Genomic DNA, 14,360 nt, shown 5'->3' with positions numbered 1-14,360 from the left:
TGTAGACTTTGGGGAAGATTTTCACATATGTACTAGATTTAATATTTTTTATTTTAAAAATTACATTTTTCATTCAAAACCCTGCAAAAATCAGATTTTTAGATTTTTTTTTTTCTTTATATGTGTATGTAACAAAAGCATGGGTTAGCTTAAACTGTGCAGTTTTGTTTCCATGTACTGTAGCTTTTGATCAGAATACCTAGTGGTAAAACCTTTCTGAATTAATTCCCTTCCTGAATCATTTTTCCCCTTTCTCTTGTAGCTGCATAGCTGGGTTTGGTTTTCTGTGCCTTCTGTTTTACATTATTTCAAGATCTTTTTTTCCAGGTTGTTGCTATCTAATTGTATGGTATTAATGAAGGATGAATGAAAATAAAAGTTCATTCTACTCATTGTCATAACTCAAAGTATTGTCTTGCTCTTTGCAAAAGCTATGGATATCTCAATGCAGACTCAGTTTAAAGATATTTCTTTTCTGCTGTGATTTATCATAAGTTACAGTTAGTGAATGTACCAAAAGAGTCTGAGGGCATGCTCGTCCCGCCAGGGTAAGGTATCAGCTGTTTAACCAGTAATTCCAGCACTGGGAAGTGTTTCTAAAGAGGAGGTAGGATCTATGCCTTATGGTACTTTACTGCAAGCAGTGTTTCCTCTTTCCTCCTCAATGCCAGCTGGTACCGATCAGCTGGGGGATGTTTTCGCAGCATAGATTTGATGCAAGGAGACAGGCTTGCTGGAAACAGCAGTTTTACAGCTGAAACTTGAGCCTCCTGGTGATCAATTCCCATCTCCGTCTCCTGCGGGCAAGTGTGCTCTATCTTTAGATGTCTGTGAGCTGGAATGAGTCTAAAAGCAGTTTCTTAATGATTTGCAGGAAAGTTGCCCAGAACCTGGATTCTTATTCCTTGCAGTAGTTAGTGGGTTATGAACAGACGAGTTCCTTTAAGACAAAACCATGCCTATGTACAGAAACGCAGAAGAAACTGGCCACGTCTGCCCAGTAGGTTATTAGCTCTTGTACTTCTTGTAAGGTAAGATCCAGACCATCAGAGTTTTGATTTACAGAGAGATGAATGAATTTATTGCTGCAGCTGAAGGTGCACAGAGCTGTTGTGTGAGGTGGTAGACCTAGTCATCTGTGTGCTGGAGCTTCATGGGAGGAACACCTTCCCCAAACAACCCTGTGGATCTCCAGCAAAGAATGTAAAACAGTTTATTCTGCTTCTGCTTCACAGTGTGCCAATGAAGCGACATTTGAAGACATTTCATTTGCCGCTCTAAACTTTCTATTTAGAGACAGGAACAACTGAGGGGAAAATTCAACATCTCAAAAGAATTAAGAATTCTTTTATTTGCAAATTCCCTAATAGATTTGGAGTGGGTATAATGAAAATCTAAGCCTGGTTCTCAGATATAGTGTGACAGAGATAATATTGGAAGCTCCTTCTAAGTTAAAAAGCTTGACCATTTACTTCTGATGCAATTTAAATAGATCGTGAAGGTTTGTTAACGAACTAAGGTATGAGGTCCTGATGAGCTAAAAGAATGAATATGCCAGGCAGGGAAGCAACAGTGGCAAGCACAGAGTTAAGGCCACGTGTATCTGATGCCACACGGCCCAAGAAGATGTTGTAACACCAAGGAAGGTTAGTGAATATCCTCATCCCAGTTGTTTCAGGCAGCTTCTGGCAAGCTTACTTACCTAAAATTGGACCCCCCCGACACATAGAAGGAGAGACAGAAAATTATTTACAATGGCCTCATCACACCTGATATAAATCCATCTAACTAGTGAAGAGCAATTCTTAGATTACTTGTTGCCCAAAGGATGGAGAAAGCCTTAGACTATCCTTCTGGGACAATTCAAATAATGGTATATGAGTAAGAAAGCTTAACTCTAGCTAAATGTTAACGTTGTCCTTCTGTTTGTTGCCGTATCGCATGGATGGGTGCCCTGAATATTAGCAGTGCAGTATGGAAGCAATGCCCATGTCAATGATGCATTGCAGTTGATATGATGGTGATGAGCTCCCTTCTGTAGAGTGACGCAGGAAACTTCAGACAACTCAGAAATCAAAGAGGCCTGAGAGTCCAGCCAAAGGTGCGGAGCCTGCTCAGCATCAGCCGTGGTATTCACTGTGCCTGAAGCTGTTTAGAAGAAGGAATGTGTTTGGGTTTGGGGGTTGTTTTTGTTGTTAAACTATGCTGGTAACGGCTGGCTGGAGGAATCTGTGGGTTGCAAGCACAGCCAAGCAGAAACAGCACACTCCTCAGCAGGGAAAGCCAACTTTGTTTTGCCAAAGGAGGAATGAGAGCCAACCACTCCCATGACCAGAGGGAGAGGAATTGGGCAAGAGATGGAAGGGGAAGCCTCTTCTGTGACTCTTAGGGGCAAATATCGCATCTAGGGGGGGCTGCCCCTCTTCACCCTCCTTCCCAAGTAGTAGTAGCTACCTTAAACACCTCAACTCCCCTCCTGGACCTTTCCTACCCTGCCTTAGCTGCAGCAACCAGCTGTGGAGACCACAACTCAGGTTTAGAGAGAAGAGACAGTAGCATCGATGCCGCTTTGCATCCCGCTGCAGCCTGCAGCAGCGGCGAGTACCAGCTTTGGCTATGCCAGAGCCAGTGGTCATGGTCTCAGTGGTGACTCAGTCTTGCGTGTCTTGCAGGGAGGTGGTCTGCAAAACAACCACCCCTACCATCTAAGATGCAGCTGCAAGGGTTCACGTAAACACATCAGGAGCACTCGAACTCCAGTCTTGCAGTCAGGCTTGCCTAATGCTATGGATCCACAGCACACAGAATAACCTCCGCTGTCTGGGAGATTCATCTAGCAGCTCTGCTTTACCCCCAAAGCATAGTGTATGGTGGTGCAAAACCACCACTATTTCAGGAGCTGTGTTTGGTCTTCTACAGCTCTTCTGCCATACCAGTGTTGGTAATCGCGAGAGGAACAGTTGAAGGAGAGGAGGTAAGTTTTAGTAAAACAGAGCTCTTTCTTCATGGTTTTGCCTATTAACAGACTATCGCATTCTCTGCAGCACATTTTCTGTACTGTGCCTTCAGGTTGATAATAAATTGTGGCGTGTGAGCAATGAATGGCAATGGAAATTAGAGGTGGATGTGTTCTCTTGCATTAACTAGTTTACCACTAGGATGGACAATATACATCACGTAAGGAAGGTGGTATCATAGGCAGTGAAAGAATTTAATGACAATTATGAGTTTAATGCTATGACGGGGTTTAGATGTAGCCGTGACATTAGCTACTTGCAGTGACTTCTTTGCTTAGCAATCTCGGCACCAGGCAGCAAGACCCAAAATGTGTTTTTTCTGCCCCCAAAGCAGGCAGGTATTGAACCTTAATCAGCCTCAGTGCGAGCCTGGACATCCGACCGGCTCCACAAGCCCTTTCTTTGTGAGCAGTTCCAATAAAGCCAAATGGAGCCGGGTTTGCAGTTTGGATGCAGCTTTGTGTGGTAATGAATGAAGTACGCAATTAAGGAACCCATTTGGTATTTCTTTCGATCTGGGACAAACCGAAGTGCTGGTGGCTTTGCTCCCAGGTTTTGCTATAAAGCGATTGTGGAAAGCTACTGAAGAGAAGCATTTTAATCAGATTAGAATAGATAAAGAGTATAACCCCGTGGTTATACAATTGAGCTTTCTAATCATATTAAACTTTAATACCAGCATCAGTGCCATATTGGAACAACAATCGCAAAAAGCTACAAGCATAAAATATTACAGATCCTTAAACATATTACAAAATGTCATCCACTAAAGTTAAAAAATGTTATCGTGTTTAGGGAAATGTGCCAGCTAAAAAAAAAACCCGAGAGCCTGAAGTCCATGTGCAGATTAAATGCAGCACAGCAGAGGCAAGGCTTGACCTTTTTGTTTCTTACTTTTTTATTAATTAAATTGCTTCCCAAACAGCTACTTTTGCCACCACTATTACCCACCTTAGTCCTCATCCACCGAGGTGCTAAGTACACTTAGCTCTTTTTGCAATCTATTGAAGGGTCCCTCGTTGTGGGACGCAGCAAGAGGTGGCTCCTCTTCACTGGTAAAGCAGCCCTGAAAAGAAACAGCTTCAGCTCTGTCACACCTCTGCCATTGCAGCCACCGCTCAGCATCTATCAGGGCTTAAAGCGGGAGAGGACTGAAGCCAAGAGCCCAAGGAAAGGGGCTGTTAATGCACGTCAAATGCTTGATTTAAGTGGGTTGGTCTTCTGGCATCTATGTATTTCCACCAATTTGAGTTCCTCGTGATTCAGGTTTGAGAGTACAAAGGACCCCACTTGGAAACAGCGGCCTTGTGCTGAAACCCTGCCCGCAGCCGCAAGTCCTGCCAGTACGCCTCCGGGCTGCAGCAGCCTCGAATCGCAGCAGGCAATCACGGCTGTCCCTCCTTGGGCAAAATGGCCAAGCAGTAATTCAAAACCAAAGGTTTTCCTTTCTTCTCCCCTCCAGCTGGAGTTCCCTCTTCCCACAGACATGCCGGAGGTGCTAAGCGATTTGTTTTGATTGAATAGAGTCAAGGTAGCAAAGACCTCGAATTTAAACCACATGGTCCCTGCTGGCTGCGGTGCGAGCGTGGCTGGCAGCTTGGAATGGGGTGATGTCCACAGGGGCAGCCAGGACAGGCCAGGGTCCACCGTGCTGCTGCAGTAGGTTTTCCTGTGCCCTGTGAAATTTTATTCAGCTGAATATTCTACACCTCAGAGAGTCTTACTCATCCTTAAACTAAATAGCATTTACCCTCAGATTTTTCTTCCCAAGCTTTCCATAATTTTTTCTGAACTTTTTGTTCCTTGTCCACCGTCCCGCTGCAGTGATGCTTGGCCACTCCCCTACAACTCTTGAAGTGCTGTTTTTTCCAAGGCATCTTCCAGCCCACTAATTCTTCCTCCAGGCTCAGGGTCTCTCTGCATCATCCTCTGACAGGTAGTGCACGGTCTGCAGCGTAGGGAGGCTTAAGGAGTATTTGGGCTTTCTATCGCTGCTGGCACCGTTGGTGCTGGGGTTGTAGCCTGGCTGGGTTGCTGCTGGGTTTACTACTCCCCACCATAGGAGAAGCATCATGGCTGGGTCCCGGAGAGGTACCCCACCTCCAGCACCCACCCTGGCACCCCACACACCGGTGGAGCTGCGCGGTCCTGGGGTGGCGGGGGGGAGGACCGCTCCCTAACAGCCCGGGAAGTTTGGCTCTTTGTGCTTCTTTGTGATTGATGCCCTGGTAATTATGCACCTTATGAAGATATGCGATATAATCATACCCTTCTAAAAATGCCTTGGATTAAAAGCTTTTCCTGGGTCTTTAGGTGATGGGCCTGCAATTACAGAAAATGAACTGCATTTTAGCTTTCCACTGAAATTAATAACAGTGGTTCTCCAGTTGACTCCGTGAGTAGTTAATGGAACAAACTGGATGCTTCACTACAATATGGGTTTTAAAGCTATTTGAGAGAGATTCTGTGTTTCAAATGGGAAAATAATTCACACGATGCAAAACCATTTTGTTCGCATCTTTGTGAAATAATGGCTCTGTGTAGCTTCAAGATGTAACTGTTTATCGATAATGATTTCAGTGTGCTCTTCCATCTCTCGCTGCACTTGGGGGGAATGACCTGCAGAGAACTTTGGAAAAAGAAAAAGAAGCCAAGGAATTAATGATGCAGAAAAGAGCTCCAGCCTGGCCTGAGATGCACGAATGGGTTTTACCATAAACCTTGAAAAATAGATTTGTGTGAGTTCATGCAGGGGCAGAACAGCAAATACTCCGAGACTTGTTGAATTTCAGTTACCTCATCTCCAACTCGGCTCAGTTTAACTCAAGCTGTGATAATCGGCAAATTTTGGAGTGCTGCAGGTGGGTCGCAACCGATCTCAGGGAGAGAGCAGCCAGCCCCTCGCTTACATCCCAGTTTACCTGCCCCAAAGACAGGGCCAAAATAGCTCACGTGTCTTTGGCTGTGTCTGCCTCCTTTCATAGCTCCTTGCCCACCGAGCAGAGGTGAATCTAGGACATCACTCTCCGGGTGAGCGGAAAAGTGAGTGGTCCCTCTTTCCCCGGTCCCTTTTGCAAATGAACTGGGCTGAGGATGGGCCAGGATCCAACTCTGCACCTCCTACAGTGCAACCAGTCCCGCTGCTTCTCTGCGCTGGGAATACTGGAGGTCCAGAGCAGGTTCAGACCATTTTTCCCATGGAACAGGCGTACCGCAGAGCCACCCTCTCTCCCTCCGCCATCAGCACCTGCGTGCCGCCAGCCCTGCCTGTGCCTTCAGTGCTATGGCTCACCCGAGAAACCTTTCAACACCTTTGGCCCCCAGTCAGTAAGTCCACTCTTGAAGCAGCTGTGAGCAGCTGCTCAGCCTTTTCGGTCACTGTTCGCCTCCCATAACCAGGAAGCTTTTCCTGGCACTGGCCTTTGCACAGGCAGGTGCTGGAGGGGTGATCCCCATTAGCTGGTGCTGCAGCCGCTGCTTTTCCGCACCAGTCACAGTGTTTTCGGAAACCTTTGACCCTGTCCCTTATTCCTCTATGGACGTTGTTTTGGTGTCCACATTTTTATCTCCCACCCAGTGAACACCTTTGCACTGTGAAGCTAAAGCAGAGCGGGCACCGAGTGCCACCAGCAGCCTGGTGCGGGGGCTGGCTCCCCCGTCCTGGTTCATTTAGCAAGGCAGGAAGAGCCCCGAGCGCATCCAAGAAGTCCTCTCCTCGGGCGGTCCCCCGGGGTGCAGGGTCAGTCCTCAATCCCACACGCTGTGTCCTGCCGGGGGGTGTTCATGTGTCAGTATTGCCAGTTTTACTGCCGCTCCCCTGGATGATAGCATCATCTATGCAAGTTTCGCTACTTTCTCTGACATCAAAAATAGTTGTATTTTCAGAGCGTATCTCTCAGCTGTTGGGAACAACCTGAACTGCAATCTAAAGAACCTGTATTTTGCAAGGAGCTTCTTGAATAAAACACTTGCTCCCTTTTTTCCCCTCCAAAAGCATCTGCCGGGAATCTAGTGAGACATCAACCATAGAAAAACATTTTTCATCAACCAAGTGTCCTGGGACTCACACGCTCTTAGGAAAATATTCCCTCAGTCACTGGCCACGTACGTGAACCTGTACTGCAGTGGCCTCCTCAGGTACCCTCTCGGAGGTTGGTTGGCACCAATTTCCAACAACACACTCCAAAACTCCTGGCCTGGGCCCAGAGCCACTTGCAACAGCAGCGCTTGCACAAGGACGGGTTTTGGTAGCATCCTGCTTCCCAGCCAGTAGGCAAGATTGGGTGTGGTAAGGAACAAGGGTGCATAATCAATCAAAACCTCAGGACAGGGAAACTGTAGGTAATTTTCTATGATATTTTATAGATAATATATTTTTATGATCTATATATTATGTATTACCCATATATTATTATTACCCATATAATTAACTATAACTACCTATATATCTTATATGTTATAGGTAACAAATTATAGGCAATTACCTAAAAGTTTGCAGCCTTTTGGGTGGCTCAGCATGGGCAAGACTGAACTTCACTTGTTTGTTCTCCTTCCAGACTCTCAGCTCCTCGAGGCACGGCTCTGCTTCCTTACACAGCTGTAAATCAGTCTTAGCTAGGTTAAAAAAAAAAAACCAACAACCCACACTCATTTTTCCTTTGCTTCTTTCTCTCCTAATTCACCTTCCCCTCACCTTTTATATAATCTATACCTTTCCCGAAGTACCAAGACCCAGGAAGGACAGACCCCGCTACCCACCCAGCACCCCTGACCAGAACTGCTGCTGCAAGCTATGGCCAGGACAGATGGTTCAACCCCAGGGCAGGCTTTGAAGGCATCCAGTAGCTATGCTTCTGTCTACACTTACTTCATTTTATTTCTGTGTCTGATTATTTTTGTTGGCAAGGAAGGTAGGGGGAGGGATGTTTTTATCAGGAGTGGAGTCAACTGAGAAGCACTGCAGAAACATCTTTCAGCAGACGGCTGCTGCTGCACACCCGTCTTCCATGAGGCAGAGGAAAACTTGCCCCAATCTAATGAAGTCTAATGCATCTGTCTGCTTTTAGAAAATCCTTCATTTATTGCTGGAATTGGTTAATTCTTTTAGCAAATAGATCAGCTACGTCCAGGTCTTTGTGTGTGTTATGGTCTCATGGGCTACACAGTTACACCGCACATGGATTATCAACAAGAGGTCTCTGTAATGGCTTGACTTTGCCTTAATTCGTCCTCTGTTAGCACAAGAAGCCACAGCTCCTCAGCTATTGCTGTCTCTCATTGCTGGAGCATTCAAGAACCTGTTCTCTGAAATACAGTTAAACGACAAACTTGCTCCCTAAACAACTCCTCTGTGCAGAGCCCCAAAGCAAATCAGCCTCCATACATGTACGGTAAAGTCCTGAAAGAGGAGGTTTTAGCGGCAACGCTGCCAACCCCCTGCTCAGAGCCACTCTGACGGCCGGGCCAGCCATCACGCCGCTGCCTGATGCCGGTGGCCTCGCGGGGCCACCAGCTGCCGCGGGTGGGCAGGGTCTTCCCGGGCACCGGCCACAGCTTCCTCCCAGGGACTCCGGGTAAAGTCAAACAAAGTGAATTAGATGCGAGGCTCGCAGCTCAGTCTTCGGTTATTATTTTACAAATGAACAGCCAGATGGACATCTTCCTTGGCTTAGGGTAAATACTTCATCAACTGTATCCTTCAGACACCGCGTCGCTCTCCCACTATCTCCTATTCACAGCGAAGAATAAGGAGCTGCTCACCTGGGCTTGAGAGTGGTTTTTTATCAATCGTATGGGTTGCGATGCCGAAATGAAAAACCTGTCAACTTCATCATGAGGAAGGAAGGCTGAGCACACATCTTTGCGATGCAAATTTCCCCATCGGTGAGCACGATTTTTCATTGTCAAACAGATAAAAGCTAACCAGGGAGCGAGGAGCAAACCTGGCATGTTGTGACAGACACTTGCAAACAACAGATAAAATGTGCCGTTTCCAGCTTCAGCCAGGTGTGTCTGACTGTCGTTCGCTGAGTCTTTGGAAGCTTTGAATATCAGATATTTTAATTATAAATGCTCACTCAAGTCAATATATTTCTCAGTACAAGAGCAGTGACAGACAAAAAGGATTTTCTTAACATTGAGCATGCACAGCAACATCTCCAGAACTTAAAAATAAGACAAGCGCGTCACTAAAAAAAATACTTAGGTGTCACACATACAAAACAGGAACAGCAAAATAGACCTTTGGGGAAACGGCAGGTAAGCTTCAGCCCAAACTTGGAAAGAAACATAAGCTTTGGAAGTCCAGAAAGACTTTGCAATGCATAATTATGCTGCACTCCCATACCTTGCAGTAAAACACGGCTGTAACTGTGCAACCTTGGAGCTACCTGGGAGCTTCATGATGGAGGAGGATTTCACCAGACGGGTGTCTCTCCCGCCGACAGTGTGGATGTGAGGCATGAGGATAGAGACGCCCTGCCCAGGCACAAATATCCATCATGTTGATACCTAATATTTATACCGGCGAGCCTGGGCTCCCTTTCTCCTAATGGAGAGAAATTGGCACTTTTAGGTGCTGTTCATCTCATCCTAATGTAGTTGTCTAAAATAAATCAGATGACTCACACTGTGGGCATAGCTTTTTATTTTCCCTGTCTTGAAAGGGAGCAGGGATGAGCAGCCGAGGTACCAACTTTCGCACAATAGTGTCTAAAGGTAGGTGAGATGAATCCTACCGTAGACAGCTACTTCACAGGAGTTCTCCAAATAAGTCACATGTAAAGTTCCTGGGAGCAGTCAAGAAAATTTAAGCAACGATGAAGATTTCAGCTCCCCTCCCGGGATGCAGGTGGCATCGGACAACATTAAGCACACATGGTGAGACATAAAAATGGGGCGCCCAAGGGAGTCCCAAGGGGTGGGGTACTCAGGCAGGTCCACGCTGGGAGAGCCATCGCCTCAAGCCACCTCCTGTAAAGTATTCCTGGGTTGGAAATGATACATCTCAGACAAAACCCAGCTCAAAGCTTGTGGTCTGGGGGCTATCAGGGAAATGTGACCTCTTTAGGGGTAACATCGGGTAGAGCCACCCCCCAGAAATGCCTGCACCCTTGCTGGCTGCTGCTGTCAGCTGCAGCTGCAGCTGGTGGCGATGCCAACTGACGTCAGGGCACCCACCTTTGAGGTCCACAGTTTCACGGAGGGAAAATGCCCATCCAGCTCGTTGGCAGCTGTGGGGAAGGTCCATCTCAGCTGACTTCACCCACCCAGAGGCTGAGCATCTCCTCTAACCATGCCTCCACGAGCAGCAGGGAGGCCGAGAAGGTGATCCCTCCACGTACTTAGGTGTTTGCCCAAGCAAGGGCTAGGCCAGCCCTGGAGGCTTTCGTCCTCCCCCAGTGATGAGGGGGCTCACTGAGGGCCCCCTTGCCTGACTAAACCTGGGTGAGGGGGGTCTCATCATCACACTGTCACAACCAAGTGGCAACGCTGGGAGGTGGACTTAAAAGTAGAACATTTACATCGGTGATAAGCAGCGGTTCATTTATTTTAAAGAAAAGTTTAAAATAACACACTGTTTTGACTATCATGTTAATCTGTGGCGTCTCAGAGGCACATGTTGCTTGATACACCTAAAGTGAAGAAATACCAACTGCCACCTTGGAGATATCCAAAAGCCATCTGGACATAGTCCTGGGCAACTGGCTTGAGGTGGCTCTGCTTGCGCAGGGGGTTGGACCAAATGACTTCCAGAGATCCCTTCCCACCTCACCCCCTCCGTGATTCTGTGAAATCTAAAAATAATGTAAAAATAATACAGAAATTAAGAATGTTCTCAGTGAAGCCTTTCCTGAAAGACGACTCTGAGATTTTATGAAATGGCAATTTTCAAAAATACTTTCTTCACTCAGGAGCAATTTCACTTTGAAGCTTCATCAAAACAACACACCTTGGTGGAAGCATTCACATTGGCCTGCCAAGACCTACAGCTCACCAAGCGCTTTCCAGCAGAAAAGGGGTGCCCGCAGGGTCATCCCTCTCCTGCCTGGCTGAACGGGTGCTCACCACCACCATTCACCAGCAAGGCACCACCAAGACATCCTCTCCCAGAGCAAAGCCCCTCTCACCTCCTGGCCTGCCCCTGCTCCCCTGCCACATAATGAGGATGTGGCCATGGTGCCGGGCATCGCTCCATAGTCATCCCGTGGCAGCCAACCTCGTGTCTCACTGCTTCTGCTTGGGTTTTCATATACACTACATGCACACTGGCAAGATATGGACAGCAAAACATCATCCACTTCCTCCCCTTCCATTGTTCTGCATCTCTGCACCTGGAGGGGAAGAGAATGCTGATGTTGGTTAGATACAAAAGTAAAAAGAAAGAAAAGGAGAAGGTGGCAAAATAATTCTTCCCTGAAGGAAAGCTCTCCTGTTTGTTCAGATCATTACCAGATCAGCAAACCCATGTAAAAGTACCATTAATTTTAATACTTTCCCAAGACTAATTAGGTTTAAATTGGGTAGAAAATATTGTGCAAATAACTAGCCGTGCATAAAATCCCCAGTGAAGTTTAAACAGGAGTGGTAGAAAACAGGGAAAATAGGTTTTATTAATGCATTTACACCTTCTTAGAATTTCCCTGAATTGTGTTTTACCTTGGCTATAAAGATGAAAACATTTAAATTTCTTTAAAATTACATTTGACTTAATTACAGCCAATCCCTAATACCAGCAAACAACCCATTTTGCCTACTTTGCAGCATAAATAGCCACCAGCCTCATCATTTCATAAAGAGTTGTTTTTCTACATGATGTTCTCTATGTGCAGAATGTTAATAGCTACTATAGCTGAATATGAATAGGCTTTGTAGCTCCACTTGAAATATAGAAAAATGGCCCAGACATTAAAAAAGATAAAAGGGAAAAGGGCAGTAATGAATTTAGAGGAAAATGAACATTAATGGTACTAGCATTACCTCATGTTCCACATAACAAATTATTGGAAATCTGTCAAGCACACCAAATTATCTACTCATCTGCTGTTGTGGGGCCCTTTGGAGCCATCCAAAACCAGCAAAAGCAAGACAATTTAAGCTAATTTTACTATTTATAACAATAGAACAGACCATTAAGATAAATTAATGTCATTATCAAGTTTCTATGAAAATGACAAATACCGCTATTTCAAGCAGCTTTAGAAGCTGTTGACTATAATGAAATCTGCTGTACAGGTACTAAAAAGAAACACTCCAAGTAATTATTTTCTAGTAGCTTGTTTGTTTCCTTCACATTCATTTACTTTCACCACAATTAGTTCTGTACACAATATATGGTAACTAAACAGTCAACACCACGCAGCATTAGGACTAATTGGGCAATTACGATGCAGTTTTCAGCCTTTTAGGTCCTAAAGAGAGCCAGGAGTAAACATTTTAGAGGCAACAATAGCGCACCGCATCGATTTGCGGGGTTGGAGTTTGACGGAATACAAAGCAATGTGAGAAATAAAGCCAGGTAAAATGCTTTACACAAAACAGCCCGAAATGAGATGGTTTATTAAATGATCTAATTGCTGAGGCTCTGAGCGTGAGGCTGGACACGGCCGGCAGAAGCCAGCCGGGGTTAGGATTCTGGAGCAGGCGTGCTCCCGGGTCAGCTCCGGCCCCAGGTCAGTTCAGCTGTCTAACCAACAACCAGTGTTACACCAGGCAGAGGTGGGAAAATATGTGTGCTGGGAAGATTTATTCATATTCTCTCAAAGCTTCCTCGGCGTTTTAACTCCAGGTGTTCCGCATGTACTGTCCCATCCCTTCCTGACTGCCGGTACTGCTGTGTTAGACAACAAATTATGCAAAAACATCTTTTCTTACTGCCAGTCTTGACTTTTTGCTTTGGAGGATAAGGAAAACAGAAGCTCCTGGTCCCTCCTTCGCTCTACTGCTCATGATATACTAGGTGAGGCTGGGGAGAATACACACGTACTGCAAACATGGCATGGATGAGGCTCAATACGTGAATAAATTCCAGCCGAAGTGTCGACATTCAGCTGCATTAAGCAAACACGATGGAGGTAGCCATGGAAATCTAGGTGGAGATGTCATGCTTTCTCAGGCCAGCCTGGAAGGCTTTTTTCCCCCATGGCTCACTCACATGGAGGGCAAGAGGAGGACGAGGGAGTCTAGCATCCCTCTTTAAACTCCTTTTCACTTTCCTCATTTATGTAGCTGCCAAGCTTTTATCCGCTCTGTGTGTGCCATTTCATGCCAGCGACATAATGAAATAATTTGCATATTTGCACATAATTTCCTCGCAACCTTCTCCAACTTTAAAGCCCCTGTGCAGCTAGGGTGGGGGGGCGAGCATGGGATGCAGGGAGAGTTCACTGGTGTGATGCTGGGGGAACAGCATAGCAGAGCTCTGCCTGCAGCCCTGCCTGGGGAGCATGCAAGTCGAGCCAGGAGCCTCCTCCCTGCCTCGAACACAGCTGAGGGGCTGAGCTGGGGGATCCCCAAACTGCCGCAGCGGAAGCCACGATTCTCACGCTCAGCTCCCTGATGCAAGGCTAATGCTCCGCAGGGCAGAGGTCAGACCATGGATGGGGACAACCCGTGTCGGTGAACTCCCAAGGGCCTGGGGACAGGGCTGCCTGCTCGCAGGGCTGCAAGGTGGTCGGCGGTCCAGGGAGAGGTGAGGAAGGTACCAAACCCAGCCGCTGACACGAAGACCCCTCCTTTCTCCTCTTCCTCCTGGCCGGTCCCTGTCCTGCACCTGGTCATGCCACCACGGCACAGCGGTATCTTAGTCTGGGTGCTGATCAGTTCTGTGCTAATGATAATGAAAGGCAATTAGTCTCTAAAAGCATTATCACAACATTCATTGCATTTATGACATTTTATTAGTACTATCAGTCAGGGATTTTATGAAGCAGAGATTTGCTTTTTCCTTAATTAGACATTTATGAGAGAATATCAAATCTGACAATCCATTTAGTAATTTATTACAGAATAAAGAGACTCCAGCTGAAATTCAGCTTTGGTTTATACACCTGGTTTTGCACTGAATTTAACAGGAGCTGCATCTATGTGCATCAGTGCAAATTTGGCTCAGTGTCCTTGCAACAGACTATGCATCCATCAGTTTAGGGAAGGCTGAACCGTCCACCCTGCTCACAGCTGCTTCCAAAAGCTGGAAATGCTCAAGTTGCATGGGGATGCACAGGCAAGAGCAAAGGTCTCGTGAGCTCTTGCACCAGGATGATTTTTAAATGGGCTTCTACAGTAACCTCCTAAGGGAGGATTTATGAAATGCTGGAGCAGCTACTGGGGGACCTCTGCAAATCA

Source organism: Gavia stellata, chromosome 1, assembly GCF_030936135.1.
Source record: "Gavia stellata isolate bGavSte3 chromosome 1, bGavSte3.hap2, whole genome shotgun sequence".
Taxonomy (NCBI): domain Eukaryota; kingdom Metazoa; phylum Chordata; class Aves; order Gaviiformes; family Gaviidae; genus Gavia; species Gavia stellata.
Note: the sequence above shows the minus strand (reverse complement) of the source record.